Source organism: Sebastes fasciatus, chromosome 12 (genome assembly GCF_043250625.1).
Source record: "Sebastes fasciatus isolate fSebFas1 chromosome 12, fSebFas1.pri, whole genome shotgun sequence".
NCBI classification, from domain to species: domain Eukaryota; kingdom Metazoa; phylum Chordata; class Actinopteri; order Perciformes; family Sebastidae; genus Sebastes; species Sebastes fasciatus.
Genome location: NC_133806.1, coordinates 1,912,218 through 1,930,516, shown reverse-complemented (window position 1 = coordinate 1,930,516; position 18,299 = coordinate 1,912,218). Strand labels below are relative to the sequence as shown.

The 18,299-nt window shown below is 42.7% G+C and overlaps 1 protein-coding gene across 2 annotated transcripts in view; it reads right to left on the bottom strand.

Moving 5' to 3' along the window:
- The window catches only part of tsnare1 (T-SNARE Domain Containing 1), a 151,976-nt gene that overhangs the window by 122,309 nt on the left and 11,368 nt on the right, over nucleotides 1-18,299 (bottom strand). The gene's annotated exons all lie outside the window — the stretch shown is intronic.

The following is an 18,299-nucleotide window of genomic DNA, read 5'->3' as shown; positions in this document are numbered from 1 at the left end:
TGCAGAAGAGTTAGTTTAGCTCTGAGAATATCTAGTGAATGTACAATGGACGTTTGTGCAGAAATAACTGCTGCAGCTCCTCCAGACCAACAGAGGTTTCCCGTGTCTTGTGAAGTGACGGGGCTCCGCAGAGAGAAACGTTATCGTCTCCGACCAAAACAAGTTGACGTGTGTCGCCTTTAGTTGACTTCACGGCCACAGGTGTCGCTGTTAACAAGACATTTCGGATTCTTACAAACAGTCCCTTTAATGCATGTATATGCAGACTTTGCACATTTATCTTGAAAAAAAGAGCCTGAATAAGTCAGAATAAGTTAGCAAGTTTTATTCACTGTTGTGCATTAATCCATTGTTTACCAGACTCACATTTCCTCAATGGAGGATAAAGTGGTTGAATCCGACTGTACAGTATATTAGGCTGTGGCCTACATCACATTACATTTGTTCAGCTTTAATCTGACGGGGACTAAACACAGGGTCCGGCAGCTAAAGAGGAATAATATAGTTGACGATTTTATTTTTAAATATATAGATCAAACATAGATACATGATTGTAGGCATCTAATTGGATCTTGGCTCAACTGCATATAGGGGCTTTATTTCAGCTACTTCAATAAATGTAGTATTTAAACACTAAAATAATAATAATAAAAAAACATTTAAAAGATCCCTCTCTATCTTCTATTGTCTCTAAAAGCAGCATTTGAAGTAGATCAGCATATCTGATGATGTTGATGTACTTGCATGATTCTTGAAATGTTTGGGATTGTACCAACGTGGTTGAATATACGTCTCCCTCTTCACACTGGGTAAAAGCATCAGCTAAATAAATGAAATGGAATGAAAGCAGTTTGAGGATTGATTTGTTAATCCTGAATGAATCCATCTATCAGTGTGCTCTTATTTTGAAATTAAGGCAAAATGTGTAGAGAGTTCAAACCATGTGCCTGAATGCATCCTACTGAAACCATCGGAGGCATCGGGCATGTAGGAGCTAAAGAAACCAGTGAATATTTGGGAGTCAGCCTCTTTAGAGTGTTAACCCATAACCCAATTACACGAGGAGAGGGGAGGAGGACACAGAATACTCATCTGAATACCGCTGAAAAGGTCAAATCATCATGTGAACATGTGTTTCACCCGCGGCCACAGACACACAGATGAAACTCTAATCAACAAACCCCTCTCAGCGCTTCAGCATCTCCATCAAAGGTCAGAATACGATACTGGTCAAGTGGCCAATGCTCTTTCCCCACCGTGAAAGACAAGCATTCAGACAAGCAGGAGAATGTGATTACACTCCAGAGTCATTGTGCAGCCCATTGTTGTGGTGAAGCCAGTGAATCTGGCCTATAGGACTGGCATTACGGGGTACGAAGCGGGACAGAGGAGCAGCCAGACATTCAGCGTCCGACAGATTCACTGGGCCACGAGAATGTTTAATCCGATTATTTTTTTATAGAGAAGGGAGATTAATTACTTTTGGCAGTTCATAAACAATCTTCACTCTGCTTAAATTCAAGCCCAGCGACTGCGACTCACATCCCTCAGAAGTGTGGACACGCACATACAAGATGCACACCCATGGATGAACAACAAACACACACACACACACCCTTCACCACTGTGTGTAAATCACCCTGGTTGTTCACTTAGTTGCTCATACAAGTGAAAATGGAGGTCATTAGGGGTGATAAAATGTAAATAAAAACCTATTAAAAATAGGTATATTACTGTCTCATTACTCATCAACCCTGGTGATGTCATCAGAGCTGGCCCTGTCCTCTGGATCCCCACCCTCTGTCGAAGCAACATCACCACGGCTGTAACAAGCTTTGGGGGGCGCCAAATACATAGTGGCAGCCTTGCTGTTTATAGTGGTTCACTTAGTTTTACTGTTCATCAGCCCTCAACATCTGAAGATAGTGGAGCTGAATATAGTGCAGTTATCCGATCCGCGGTGTTGTGTTTACTGCCACAGAAGATATATTACCTTTTCAATATAAATGGCTTCAACTTGTTGCTGTTGAGCTGATTTAATTTCAGCCAGTTAGACTGTTATCAGGTCATTAAATGGGTGTTATCAGCCTCATAGATGTGGGTCAGTAGGGCCGTGTTACAACCAACAGTAGGTTTTATCATTGATTCACATGCACGGTCACCGAAAGAAGGAATAAAAAGAGACAACAGCGACATCTAGCGACCGTAGTAATTATTACAGGAGCAAAAGCTGAAATGAGGCGCTGTAGTATAGACGGCATAAAACAACCGTTTGGGGTGGAGCTCAGGGGCGATGGACGGGACACACAACACAGTACGTTCTATGTAAGGGATAATGTACAGCGAGCGATGAGAGACGGCATCGCCCTGTCAGGGTTTCTTTCACAACAATGACCCGCTAGCTGGACATTATCCCGCTTATTACACGGCTCCTCACTTAAGAAATCAATAATTCAACACAAAAACGGTCCTCCAGAGTCCGACATCAGAACTGTGCCCATAGCAACGGTCTGTTATACATAGAAACGGTCTGTTTTACATAGCAACGGTCTGTAATACATAGCAACGGTCTGTTATACATAGCAACGGTCTGTAATACATAGCAACGGTCTGCTACACATAGCAACGGTCTGTTACACATAGCAACGGTCTGCTACACATAGCAACGGTCTGCTATACATAGCAACAGTTTGCTATACATAGCAACGGTCTGTAATACATAGCAACGGTCTGCTATACATAGCAACGGTCTGCTGTACATAGCAACGGTCTGTAATACAAAGCAACGGTCTGCTATATATAGCAACGGTCTGTTATACATAGCAACGGTCTTCTATACATAGCAACGGTCTGTTATACATAGCAACGGTCTGTCATACATAGCAACGGTCTTCTATACATAGCAACGGTCTGTTATACATAGCAACGGTCTTCTATACATAGCAACGGTCTGCTATATACAAGTTGGATCAGCCTGTGATTTAAATTTTTTACTGTTTCGTCATTTTGTTTTCAACAAATTATACATTGTACATCAGTAAAGATTTTCAACGTGAATAATTCGTTCATCAAGATCTGATGTGTGATTTAAGCGTTCCCTTCATTCTTTAGAGCAGTGTAGTTTCTAGAAGGACACATATCCATCACAAAAGACGAGCTGCTTGGAAAATCTGTCCGATAAATCCATTTTGCAGCACACAGAGAAACATTCAAAAATGTCTGGGTGGTGAAAGACAGTCCTTGCTTATAGAGAATAAAAAGGCCCTTCCACTGGTAAACAGAGTGGAAGTGAGGTAGAGTGGTGTGCACCCCTGTGTGACGCTGCAGGACACAGAATGATAGTGAATGCTGGCCTGGCAGGGCACAGTGACTGGAGCCACAGCTACTCCCCACCCCCACTGCTTTTCATTCAGTCCCCCTCTCTTTTCACAGCTGTCATTATCAGCAACACAAGGCTTAGCTTAGCCAGAGCAGGCAACTGAGCAGAAATAAGCCTACACCCTGGACACAAATGCTGCATTTATCACAAACAAGCAAGGGCCAACCTGTGGTGGGACTGTGTGTGGGAGGGAGGGTTCCACCGATGTGTATTTTCGAAGGCCGATGTCAATATTTCTAGAAGGAAGTGACCATTTACGTTGTCTTGATTCAATACTTTTATATTCAATGTGGGAAAGCCTCTTAAACAACTTGAAGGACTGACGTGTAGACGTGATACAAAAATGTTCTTTTATCATGAAGCCCAAGGTTAATGTACAATTCTCTGGTTTATCAGTGAAGTGTAGGATTCTCTAACGGTGACGCACAGAGTGAAGGCTGACTCATATGAGTAGGTCCAATGCGGGTTGAATGTGCATTGGCAGGACCGCGCTACAGTACGTCAGGTGTATGAAATAGCTGTATCCTCACTGCGCTGCATTTTCTATAAACTATGATGATCTGGTCACATCTCAGCGCCCCCCAGCTTCTGTAACGAACCGGACTCCAATGTAAACCCACCCGCAGCGTTATTCGACGGTCGGACCAGTGCTGTAGTCTTAATAGCATGAATGTCCGTTAAGGATGGGCGGGAGGGAGGTGGAGGTGGATGAAACAAACAAACACAACAACCAGGAGACCGCTGTTCGTGTCCTGTGTAAAACTAAAAGTAACATTGACTTATTTTGTCCCGTCGGTATCGTCAAACCTGGGAGTCACGTGAAGTTAACGTCAACCACGACCGTTTCCTAACCCTACTTAATTGGTTGTGTTGCCCAAACTTCCTTTGAAAACAGAAGTTTATTTTGAAAGGTCACTATGCATGTAAGGAGCATATATTGACACGCCGTCCCTGGTCTGTCCAAAAGTAACGCAAGAGGGGTACCCTGTGTGTCGGTCTCCGATGCCGAGGGGTAATGACCAAGTGGCGGTATTTGACGAGTTGGGAGTGAGAATGTGTTCAGACAAACACAAGGCTTTCATCCAGGAGACCGCTGTTCATGCAAAACCATGTATTTATTTCCTAAACCTATCTATAATTGCGTTGATGCCAAAAATAAAGTGACGCCAAGGGGCGTGACAATGCAGCCGTATGAGACGAGTTGGGATAAAAACGTGTGGAGGATTTATGGCACCCGGCATATATATATACATACGCACGTTCTGTGCACTCATATCACGTGCACATGCCTGTTTTATGTGGTTTTATGTTTTTTTCAGACTAATTAAACGCCATAGCATCCGACCAGTAAAAAAAAAATGAAAAAAAAATGAACGTGAACTAGTTTATTTTTTGGCACTGTGAACTTACTTCAGAATTGTGAACCAGTTTAGTTCAATCTGTGTGAACTGAACTTTGAGCTAACAAAGTTGCAAAGTGTGAACTTGCACAACACTGGTGGGCGGAGACGGGCATCTAGCTGGAGGGGATTTTATGGCACAGCAAACCCCACAGGACGTCATATGGAGCTGCAAGTCTGACTATCTCGTTGTGACAAACGTTTTCTGATAGATGGAGCAGGAGAAAAAGAGACAGGAAGGTCTTTTCTCATACTTTGGGGGTCACTGTTCCAGACTGGTCACTGTTCCACACCGGTTACTGTTCCAGAAGGAACCAACCGCATAAAACACTGGTGAGGAGGCAGCAGGTGCTGATCAATGATTTATTGATGAAAAAATACACTTACAGGATGTCCCAAAACAGGCAGGCAACCGAGGCAAATCCCAAAACAAAACAGGAACATGCACTAAAACACTGAGAAACCAACTGGTAACCAGCTGGACTTCTGCACACTGGGAGAGACAACGATCTGACGATCAAACAGGGGCACACAGACTAAATACACAAGAGCAGCAGGGTGATCAGATACAGGTGGAACAAATCAGGACGCGGCAGACAATCACAAAGGCAGGAAGTGAAACCAGACATGACACATAGCAAGGTGAGTTTATCAAAATAAGGGCACAGAAATAACTGACCAGATCTGAATGAGAATCATCAAAATCACAGTGCATTGCTGTACCATACTGTTATCATAATGTTGATATAATACTATGATTATAATATTATTAATTTGTGTGCTCACCAGAAGCTTTAAGAACCATACGTATATGGCTTTAGGTATACTGTGTGTTTTTGGATAAATTGACAGCCCGTTCACACCTGACGTGAGACTGTGTTGAAATTGAATATTTATCTATTGAAAATCTATAAATTGAATAATGCTTTACATTCTTGCTGACAGTTCTCCAAAGCACACTGTAGGATTTAGATGATTAGCACCCTCACTGGCAGCCTTTTGGTTTCTATGCACTTCATTATACTATGAAAATCAACTCGCAGGTGCGTCACGTTAACTTTCCAAGACAGGAAACGTCTTGAGAATATTTTTAGTATTGTTCAGGAGGTTTCCTGCGGAGGACTGAGACATGATGTTCTAATTACAGTGAACAGTTGGCACATTTGATAAGTGCCCCTGATTTATTTGAGTTTCAAAGAAAGCCTTGAAATTATACTTGCATAGAAAATGGACGGGGTCATGTTGTGTCAAGTTTATCCAATTAGGAGTTCATAGTTTTGCAGTTCTCTCAAGTGAAATATTTGAGTAATGAACTGCTGCTTATATACTTCAACAACCTAACCTCTTCCAGCTTTATATAATCTTAAGTGTGTTTTTCTAAGAAACCTTTGCCCATTTTTTTTTTTTTTCACAATTATCACAATTACAGACCAGAAAATCTCCTGCTGACCCAAACTTAACAGAAATCATGAAACGTAAGTGTTCGGTGTAATGGATTAGCAAATTCAAGGAAATGTCATCATACTTTAAGTCAGAATTTACAGAAATCCAGTAATTCCATGACACAATTGTCCCATTCACCTCAGTTATCAAATGATATCTATTTAAATACACCAGTACATAAGATTATCTATTTTTGCAGTGGACCTCCGAACTGTGTAAAATAAAACAGACACACATCTCTGTTTCACATCTCTTGCAATTATCGAATTAAGTAAATTATAAATATACAAGAGGTTCAGAGCTTCTTAACAATGGATACAGCCAACCCGGTCTCACAGGACGGCGTATAAATACCACGTTACATCCCGAAATGTCATGATTACGCGTTTAAGCATTTTCGCGTGTCATTTGTACACCACGCAAACATCCGCAGTTAGGTTCAGTCAAGAAAACCACTTAGTTAAGGTAAGGGAAAACATCACGGTTGGGGTAAAAACAAGTAAACTAAGTAAACCACTACGGAAAACCTGTCACAAACAAAGACAATAATGACAAACGTCACAAACGTAACTTAACTTACAAAACACCGGTCAACAACGGTCTCAAACACGGTCAGAAGTCCGGTGTTTGTTGGACCAATCCACCTCACCACCGCCCACCATAAGTGGTTTATCTTGCTTTATAAATACTACGTCACTAACTCTTAGCGTAGTATTTATACGCGTTGCGTTTACATTGCAGTCAGTACAGTATACATGGCGTACAAATGACAAGAAGAAAGGCATTGCACGCTAAACGCCTCCCGCATTATCGTGTCATTTATACGCCTTTTTCGTGCGAACGGGCTGAAACAGCAGTTCAGAGATCCAACGTACCACAGGGTCCATTTATGGATTGTTATCAAGCTGTTGATCATGTCACATGATTTTCATTGAATAGTACATTTATGATTTCCATGATCAAATGATCTCCATCGGTGTTTTAGTGTAGGCTGTGGGTAGTGACTGCTGCACACCGACGCTTGGTCAGGACCCCTTGGTGTCACTTTCTAACGCACTGGGTCACCCCACGACGCTCCACAACAGTCAGTCAGTCACAGTAAACATGTGCTTAACTTTGTGAATTAAACACAAACGCTTAGTTAGGTTTTGGCAACAAAACCACTTAGTTAGGTTTAGGAGAAATGAAAGTGAAACTTTCTGAACGTCGTGAACACAAAGACAAATAACATGTTGGTTTCACACGAGACACGTACAGCTGGTCGGGGGAACAGGAAGTGCTAAAATGCTAACTCATTTCTGGGTTTTAGGACTCATCCCTGTAACAGAAACTAAATATTTCCAGTGAGTGTTTTTTTTTTTCTGATGCATGCAGTCTGAACATCTAACATCCTTGCAGATACATTCATTAAAAAGTATCCTCATTATGCTGATAACAAAATGCAATTGCAGCTGTATTATATTTCTCTCAAACCATCATATTTGCTGTTTGTCTTTTTGAAGTATATGACTGTAATTTCTACTCTGGGTTGGATGTGACAGGCTTGTGTTTCAGGTGATGGAGCGCCCTGCTTGTGTGGCTTCTCAAAGCCGCAACTGTTTTCCAAGAGTATTTACATTCAGCTTTCTTTTAATATGTGTGTTGACTGAAGGTAAGGTGTGACCGACTGGGACTGTGTAACAGCTCATCTGCACCTACAGTCAACATCTGAGTGGTATTCTCTATCCAACGCTGACTCCACTGCCGTATTGCAGAGCTATAGGGGATGAACTGAAACTGATGGCTTCTTGGAAGGTAGAAAATCAATCTGAACATGCAGACTACCTGTCGGGCAATTAAGCACAATACATGTTCCCTTATAGCAGTGGGAACTGTGGGATACGTTGCAGCCTTTAAATGAGAGTGGACACACACAGTGATATTTAATAAAAGGCCATGGCAGACCCATATATCAGTGCGTCCCTACTGTGTGTGTAATGTGTATCAAGTGCTTGCCTGCTTATTCAAAATGCACTGACTGCACAATGACATTACATTTTAAAACAAAAGTCATTGAGACATGAGTACTGATAACACTGTGACGTTGTTTCTTTAAGACAGGACTGACCCTAATCAGCTCCTTTTGACCAATCTGCTCATTCTGATATCCAACACATCCCGACTCTGATGGAAGCTCGCTGCCTAATTAGCTCACACACACACACACACACACACACACACACACACACACACACACACACACACACACACAATTCAATTGAGTGACTCTATCAGGTTAATGGATATATAAATGTGTTAGATATGATTCATTTACCAAGACAGAAATGTCTGTTGGAATTATTCCATATTCCACAGTAGGCTGTAATGGTTCTCATTTAACCCTAATGCTTATCTGTAGCCTCGGGCAGATCGGACAACTCTGTAATAGTGCTGTGGAGAAACTCTAATGTCAATACAGCAGAAAGCACTGCCGCAAAAAAAAAAAATCAAACTCTTCAAATAAGACGAATAAATCTGGACAATTGACAGGCCTGCACTTTAAGAGCCACAATTACTTTTTTCATATTCATGTAGTTGTCTGACAGCATAAACAGACACATCTGTATCGAGATATCTGCTTTAAAGAAACTCAAAATATACAGTCAGACAGAAAATATAATTCAGAAATGTGTGAACTATGTGCAGCTGCCACAGCAGTGCTTCAAGCTAAATGCTAACATCAGCAACATGCTCACAATAACAACATGAATATGCTGCTGTTATGCTGATATATTGCTCATTGTGCATTTTTCTGTCCAAAATCTTAAATTTGGTGAAGTTTACTCCAACAGTAGTATGTGCTACATATGAATAACACGAGCAGTATCCTACCGCTGTGGCAGATTATGAAGCCCGAGTGCAGCTTTCTGTGACGTTGACTCCAAAACCCGTTAGCTACATATTATAATCTAAGCCACATGTGTGCTTGTAATTTGAGATTAAAGTGAAAGGATGTTTTGCCGATACCACAAAGAGAACCGAGTTATTGCTGGTTTGATTGCAAGCTTTTTGATGTGCATACTCCGAGATCCATACACAGCCACACGGCAGATCTGTATGCCAGGATCAAAGGGAAGGATGGAAATCAAAAGGCAGTGTGTTTTGAGGCTCAACCCTCAACAGTAACCTCTTCAGAAAAGAAAAGAAAGATGAACTCAAAACCCATCTCTCTCTCTCTCTCTCTCTCTCTCTCTCTCTCTCTCTCTCTCTCTCTCTCTCTCTCTCTCTCTCTCTCTCTCTCTCTCTCTCTCTCTCTCTCTCTCTCTCTCTCTCTCTCTCTCTCTCTCTCTCTCTCTCTCTCTCTCTCTCTCTCTCTCTCTCTCTCTCTCTCTCTCTCTCTCTCTCTCTCTGCTTCATCCCCTCTCTTTATTGCCACCTCTTCAGCTGACACAGTCAAACTTAAGGATTGCTCATGTGTGTGTTTACTAAAGCCTCCTCCCCCGTCCCCAGTCTGATCTCAGGCCATTCCATCAGCACTGCTTCCCTTTGAAAACAACCTTCAGACCGGCGAGGAGAGAAAAAACACCTCTGGGCAGTGAAATTGCCTTGTCACACAAAAAGGAGTCATTATTGAGATAAATCACCCCATTCTATTCCATAACTAAACTCTGCCTTCCCGTGGCACCTGCCATCCAGGCTGAGCTATCACATGGACTCTCCAGACTGAAGCTCTGTCTGCCAGGAGGATTCAATACTGCCTCTGGTAGGTCTGCTTCGGCAGTGTGATCTACACAGGAAATTTTAATGGAACAGGTAAGGCCAAAAGCTAAAACACTGACTGTTTAAAACAAGACAGTAAAATATGCTGCAGGTGTCACGACTCCAGCCGGCTCCTACCGGCCATTCTGTTGTCTGCTCTGTTTGCTCTGCCATATACTAACCATTCCTGTCATTGGACATCCAGCCACTTCCTCCTGCCCCCCCCCAACTACCCCTCTCCTACTTTTTCTATCACCGGACCTTCCCGGCCACTTTCTCACCTGCTTCCTATTTCCTTAATCAACCTAGTGTTATATATACACCGGCCTATCTACCATTTAGACAGTGTGTTTAATCAAGTCCATTTCATTTTGTTGCATGTGTGGTCTGAACCTTGTACTTCCTATTTGACCTTCCAATGCACACATTACTGGGTAAAGGGGAATGTACAGCATGATGATCGTCGCATGTTCGGCTCCCGTATGAAAGCTAAGTCAAATCCACATCGGCGCTATCATTCATTGCTGCGGTTAACAAATACACAGCTAATGTTGTGTCAGTGCTTAATGTCTCTGAGATGCCAGAGCACATCAATATGTTTCCTAGTGATTACAAATAACGACACCACTGCTGCTCCAAAGCAAACCAGCTAATGGTAACACGCAGTAATAATGTGGGGCAGTTAGCAGCCTGACACTGTCTTTATCTTCCTCACCCCGCAGAGCACTTCGTGTCATCACACAAACAAGATCTTGTGATCTACGACAGCCCTTTTTTCTCCCTCAATAGCATGTGTGGATTGGCAGGGATAAAGTAAACTGTTGGAGGGGAGGTTTTGATGGAACACAAAGGATGTGTTATCTGTGTTTGTTCTCTGTCACAGCTTTGGCCTTAGGAAAGCAAACAGTCTGGCTCAATACACAGCGCTGTGTAAGGAGAGCGGCGGAACACTCACACTGCTCTGCTTTCATTAGCTCACACATGTTGATGGGAGCTTTGTTACTCATGTTATATTGATTACATATGGATTTCAGCCTGAGTGGTAGTAAATGAATCCATGTACATTATCATGCCACCATCACACACAGCACAATAAAACACCCAAAAACAAATACCACCATTTGTCGCATATTTCTGACAGTCTGTATCTCTCGAATGTCAATTTGGCAGCAACTCCAACATGTGGGCAGAATGAACCACCGTGGGGCTCATACAGCAGCCTGTGCTGTTTAAATGACTGTCTAGACTATGATAAAGACAAAAGTACAGCGCTCTGACAGTTAAGGGACAGGAGGGGGTTGCTAGCCTCCACTGGCTGAGGCCGGGGTCTTCACGTCGTACCTATCACACCCGAGCTCTCTCCGCTCTCTAATTGGAACAACCTCTTTAATTGGGTTTGGAAACCATGGAGACGGCCGCTCCGTCTGGGAGCTGATAAGCTGAAAGAGACACCTTCAACAGAGGAGATGACGCTGAGTGAGGTGGCCTTGGCTACCGAGCCAGTAAGAAGAAGTGAAGCAGATGTGACTGGCATGGAAGCGCATCAACCTTCCCGCACATCCCTGTGCTGCAGCAGGTCAATAACACAAGCCACATATATCGATACAGCCCTTTCACCATTGCTTGAAGTTTTGCTTGAGTAAAACAGTTTTTCAGACAATAACTTGTGCTTTGGGGAGAAGGAATCTTTTGCTCTGTGTGACAGTTGTGGATCAATTCAGGGTCCATTAATGTGCAGTTTCATTTAATAGCTCATCTTTAACTTAGGGCTGTCAAAGTTAACGCGATAATGCATTAATACAACTTGTGATTTTTAGGTTGTAGCGGCTCAGTTTTAAAGCTAGAGTGAAGATACCAACCATGTCATGCTAGCTTGTCATGAAGGAGGTTAAATAACGCTCCAAACTTACACTAAATTTTGCAGAGGAAAAATTGGCATGTCCATTTTCAAAGGGGTCCCTTGACCTCTGACCTCTAGATCAGTGAATGTAAATGGGTTCTATGGGTACCCACGAGTCTCCCCTTTACAGACATGCCCACTTTATGATCATCACATGCAGTTTGGGGCAAGTCATAGTCAAATCAGCACACTGACACACTGACAGCTGTTGTTGCCTGTTGGGCTGCAGTTTGACATGTTATGATTGGAGCATATTGTTTTATGCTAAATGCAGTACCTGTGAGGGTTTCTGGATCAATATCTGTCATTGATTTGTGTTGTTAATTGATAATTGAATAATAAATATGTACATACATTTGTTCAAAGCAGCATATTTTCCCACTCTCATGTTGATAAGAATATTAAATACTTGGCAAATCTCCCTTTAAGGTCAATCTGAACAGATAAAACAATGTGCGATTAATTTGTGATTAATTGCAATTAAGCATGAACAATCATGTGATTAATCACGATTAAATATTTGAATCGATTGACAGCCCTACTTTAAATGTATTTATTTCACGGTATCGACCCACCTTGAATTTGGACTATTTGCGAGTTTAAAGAACGGCACACCTTAGCTAAAATATATTCATCTAGAAATGCTAAATGTAAAAAAAAAAACATGCTTCCTATTTTGTTGCAGCAATAAAGAAACCCTCCGCCAACTACGGTGGCCTTCAAGTAAACGTAAAAACGTGAAAGGCTCTCTCGAGCCAGTGTTTGGTTCTGTTCTGGGCTACTGCAGAAACATGGCGGATGGCTCCGTTTAGAGGACCCGCTATATATAAACACTCATTTATCGTTCCACATCCGAGTCGACAGCCTACGACGGCCTTGACGGGCTATAATCGGGCTGATATCGTGTAGTCTGAAGCGGCTATTAAAGGAGCAGTGTGTAGGATTTGGAGGAGGAGGAGTTAACAAGACATTTCTGATTCTTACAAACAGTCCCTTTAAGATGCAACGTTTTGTTTTTTTTCTGCTGCCAATATAGCGTCTGTTAGAGTCTGTGACATCAAATGGGGATATGCTATGATTGACAGATGAGTAGCAGAAGACAAAGACAGTGGTGAGCTACAAATCCAAACTCTTCAAAACATCCTTCAGAAACCAGCTAGTGATGTTTTTCTACCCTCTTTGTTTGGATTTCTAACTTATATGACAAGAAAAACTGCTCTTTGGCTTCACCCACTAAGATTTAAGTCAACCATCAATATTATTTCTATTTCCACAGCAGCTTTGCTTGCACGAAAAGTTTGGAGAAGTAACACTCCACAGCCAAACACTCTTTAAAGAATACATTTAGTCTCCATAGAGAAAAAAAAAATCAACACATTGTCCACTTTTACTACAAAGCTTAGACTTTGTGCAGAAGTGCATCACCTGTCTCTCAGCCTGCTGGTTGCCTTATGATTGATCCCAGCACCAGACAGAATCCAAGCCACCTGCATCTACTGGGACACAATAAAAATAAAACATTGCCATTGCCAACATCCAAGAATTGCCTTTACTCTGGCTCTCAAAAAACTGTTTTTACAAATCTTGAAAGGTGATGATGAAAAAAAAAAAGAGACATTATTCAATTTGTCTGACAGTCCTATGATTGCCGGAGGCACTTGAGGCACAGAAATGGTTGGAGCAGCCAAAGATTAAAGAAATATCAATTTAAAGAATTCAGAAAGTCAAAATGTATCAACTTATATAAGAAAACAGTCTCCTTCCGTGTGTATGGAGGGAAGATGTCTGAAACTTTCACCCACAGGAACTGCAGAGGTGATGAAAACGGGTGCAGAGATAAATGCCATCTGCATAGCATGATTGTACGGGGCCGGGAGGGCAATCATGTCGGAGACGGATATCGCGGAGCTCGTTGTTTGTCAGATAATCTGATCTCTGGGATCTGGGAGGAAAATACAAGAGAAATAACTGCCTCAAACCAAAGAAGCCATTTTAAAAAAGATAATTTAGTGCCTTTCAAAACGATTACAAATGAAAGTTACAAACATGATTCATATGGCCATTGTGTAGTCTGCCACCTCTATGGTTAAAGCTGCAGTCGGTAACTTTGAACAAATATGATACGTTTTATTTTAATATATATATATATATATATTTTTAATATAAAACTGTCGCTATATCCTGACAGTTGTGCATGAGACAAATAATCTGTGAAATAAATCATGTGCCTCTGTGTCCTCCGGTGCTCCTAACGGCATCTACAAGATTTCACAGCGTCAAAGGAAAACAACCAATCAGAGCCGAGCACTTTCTACAGCAGCTGTCAATCTCTGCTCGCGAAACTCGTGAACTCCGATCAAACGGTCAAACTAGGCAGCGCTGATCAAATATGAATCAATATTCTGTTACTGTAATGCCTATTTCTCTCCTCATCTTGTAGTGCACTGTTTAGCTGTAAAATGACTTGACTGTATTCAACATGGCAGCCGGGTCACAAACTTTCTCAGCTGCGCAACCCAACCCCCCCAGGAAGAGCGCCGGTCGTTGATCCCAATTTTCGTAGTGGCCAAACGGCGGTACTGCAACTTCGGTGTCCGTCACGTGATGCCATCTGGCCAAAAAATACTTTTTCCCATAGACTTACATTGGGAAAGAGACGTCTCTCACTATTTTTTTGAGGTGAATCAACTTCCCAGTTGTACCCAGTGAACACTCTAATAGCCTTATTTAAATCATTAGGTTCAAAAAGTTGAAAAATGCACTAATAGCCGAATCCAGAGTTATTTTCCTTCCTCCGTTCATGTGAATGAGACCCAGACCGAGGCTGGAGCGAGGGCTGGGAGGCGGCGTTAGCAAATTGTGACGAATGCGTGATGACTGTGACCCCGTGACCGAGCCATGGGAATGAGCGGACGCTACTGCGCCTGCTCCGTGGGCCCAATGGATGCGGAAGATCGCTGGAAGATCCGGGTACTTTTCCAGTCGGAAGTTGAGACATTATGGCTTCATGCTCTACTGATCAACGCCCTAAAAAAGCCTAAAGAGATCATGGAATGTAGTGAGCTTACTGATCTCCCAGCTAGAGAAGTGTGCGAGCAGCGCTTGCCGCCTAACGTCACTCAATCACACGAATGCAAACAGAAAAAAGCCTTGGAAGGTAAGTAGCTCCCCAGTTGGGAGTTCCTCTCGTTGAGTCGCTAGAACGGTTTGCTCCAAAAACTCCCAGATCACAGCAGTTAAATTGGTGACTACAGGATTAATATCAAAGGCAGGAAATATCCTTTCAGCTTTAGGTCAGATCGTTGGAACAATCCATAAGCTGTTGTTGTGTCTGAAAGGAACCAGCTGTATCTTTATTAGTGAGGCAGGTGTCCGGGCATTACACATGCAGTTCAGCCGGACAATTATCAATAACGCTGTACAGACGGGGAGCCTACATGTCCCACAGCGAGACAGGAGCGCTTTAGTGAAAGGTGACCTTGAGTCAGAGAGCTAAAGCGCTATATACGCTGCTTTCATTTGTTTGAAAGGACCAAAAAGGTTGTCCTCTCTGCACTTATTTGATTGGATTGTCGATGGCAGGATGAGAGTTTTCTGCCACACGTCGCTGCCTCGCATGCATACGAATGCGGCGTGGAGCAGGTGATGGTCCTAAGGGGAGACTGTTCATTATTCCACAAACTCCTCTCACTAATCTGTGCATAAGAACTGTTCTGCTCTTTTTTTCTTCAGCCTCTCTCCCTCTCGCTCTCAATTTGGTCTGTGGCCTTTTCTCTAAAGGACAGCGGAGCGTGCAGTAGATATATCTGGCCTTCTTTTCATCTGACCTTTGAGAAAAGTAGCCATTATGTTACCTCAGGGTTGTGTAACACGCACCCACATACCTACAGTCATATCTCAGTTCAGCGTATTCAGCTATCTCAGCTGATTGTATTTTTAGAATGGCGGCCCTTGAGAGAGAAAAAAAAGCAAATAAGAAAATAACCAGAAGGCACACGTTGGATTATAGTTAAGGCTGAAGCATAATAACACAACCCATATGTCAGGAGGACGTGTTTTTGGTTCAACAAAAGATGTCAGACGCAGGATGTGAAGCCATATTACAACAAATGAAGCTTAGTGGAGGTCCATTCAGGAAGATTCATTCTCTCTCTCTCTGAGTCTCTTACAACTAATCAGCCGACTATGAGCGTTCACTCTCTCAGTTAAACCAACGGTCAGCAACCTTAACTATCAAAAGAGCTATTTTAGGCAAAAAAAAAAAAGAAATCTGTAGTCGCAAAACATTTGCAGAGAGGTAGGGGCCACACTGAGGGGGAAAACAAATCTGAGATTTTGAGAATAAAGTCATAACTTAAAGAGAAAAAAAAAAGAACACGTTCAATTACTACTACTTTACTACCATACATATATATACCAATGTTATGACTTTATTCTCATAATACTACGATTTATTTTCTCGTAATATTATGACTTTATTCTCGAAATCTCATATTATTATTTTTTCCTCAATGTGGCCCTAATACTCCGTCGTACCATAGACCTACAATAATGATAAATAAAAATGAAAATGTAAAACAAAAAAGAACAAAAAAAACCCTGAGTTAAACCAGCCAGATTTTGCCACGATCTCCGTGAGCCGTATCATATTATTGCTGTCAAACTTTTAAACCGTTCTCTTTGCTGCTGTCTGTTGTCATTTCAGTGCGTAATTGATGTGACCCTCCCCCCACCCTCACATCCAGCGCCCAGGGTCGCCACCATCATCAGAAGTCCCGCTACACATCACATCCATCCAGATCTTCAGGCCTTCTCTTTCATCTCTTCACCACCACCACCACCACTACCAGTGTCTAGACTCCATCGGGGGGATATTCCTCTACTACTCATCTCTACCCCCTAAACGATTGATGACGTCGCAATGGGGTCTAGTGGCCAAAGACTTCACATTTCTAAACATTATTATGCACCATGTCAATACATTTATTTCAAGAAGTCTCTCCTGATTGAACTGCTGCTGAACAAGTCCTTAAAGAGCAGGTTGTCGGAGCTGTGCCATTACCACCCTAAAAATACTGTATCAGGTGAAAACCAACATGGGGCTTCCATCCGGGAGAGCGCTGTTCATGTCCCATGTGAAACCAACGACATGTTGTTTGTCTTTGTGTTCACAACGTTAAGTTTCATTTTCCCCTTTACAGACATTTTAAGCCAAACCATGACGTTTTTTTTCCTAAACCTAAGTAAGTGGTTTTGTTGCCCAGATGTACCATTAAGCAATCATAGAGTGACGCGCTGGGCTATCCAGTGCATTAGAAAGTGACGCCACTGGGTCCTGACCAAGCGTCAGTATAGCTGGGTTTGCACCAAAAGTTCACAGGATTTTTAGTCCCTGGAACTACTTTTCCAGGAACTAAAAGGTTCCTTCAGCCCACTGTTGTCTGTGTTTCCACCACGGTCTGAAGCCCTTTGAGGATTAAGCAAATTAGTCTGTTTGCGTATGAAAAAGTAACATGACATGGGACGAGGGCCGCTGGTGGTGGCAGGGTTCAACTCTACAGCCTGACATGGGACGAGGGCCGCTGGTGGTGACAGGGTTCAACTCTACAGCCTGACATGGGACGAGGGCCGCTGGTGGTGGCAGGGTTAATCTCTACAGCCTGACATGGGACGAGGGCCGCTGGTGGTGACAGGGTTAATCTCTACAGCCTGACATGGGACGAGGGCCGCTGGTGGTGGCAGGGTTAATCTCTACAGCCTGACATGGGACGAGGGCCGCTGGTGGTGACAGGGTTAATCTCTACAGCCTGACATGGGACGAGGGCCGCTGGTGGTGACAGGGTTAATCTCTACAGCCTGACATGGGACGAGGGCCGCTGGTGGTGACAGGGTTCAACTCTACAGCCTGACATGGGACGAGGGCCGCTGGTGGTGACAGGGTTAATCTCTACAGCCTGACATGGGACGAGGGCCGCTGGTGGTGACAGGGTTAATCTCTACAGCCTGCAGTTCAGTGTGTCTGTTTCATCTAAAAAAAAAAAAGAAACACACATTGGAAAAAAATAAACCTTAAAAAAAAAGAAACGTTTTATCCCACTGCGACGATATTTATCGAAAATGAAACTAAGCGCGTGTGTCTCCACAGTAAATCATCTGTTGGGTGTTTGACAGTTATTTATTTGTGCTTTAGAACGTAACCGCCATGAAACAATCAGAAAATAAGAGTTTTACTCTCAGTCAAAGCACTGCTGCTCTCTCCCTCCTCTCCTTCATCCTAAAATGGTCCTAAATTGATACTAGAGTACTTCCTTGTTCATGAATGAAGCGGTACATGAGTTGAAGAAGCGGTGCTGTGTGCGTGTGTGTGTGTGAGTGTGTGTGTGTTTGTGTGTTTTACCAATCAGCAATGGTAATCCTGCAAACCGCAAAAGTACTATCCC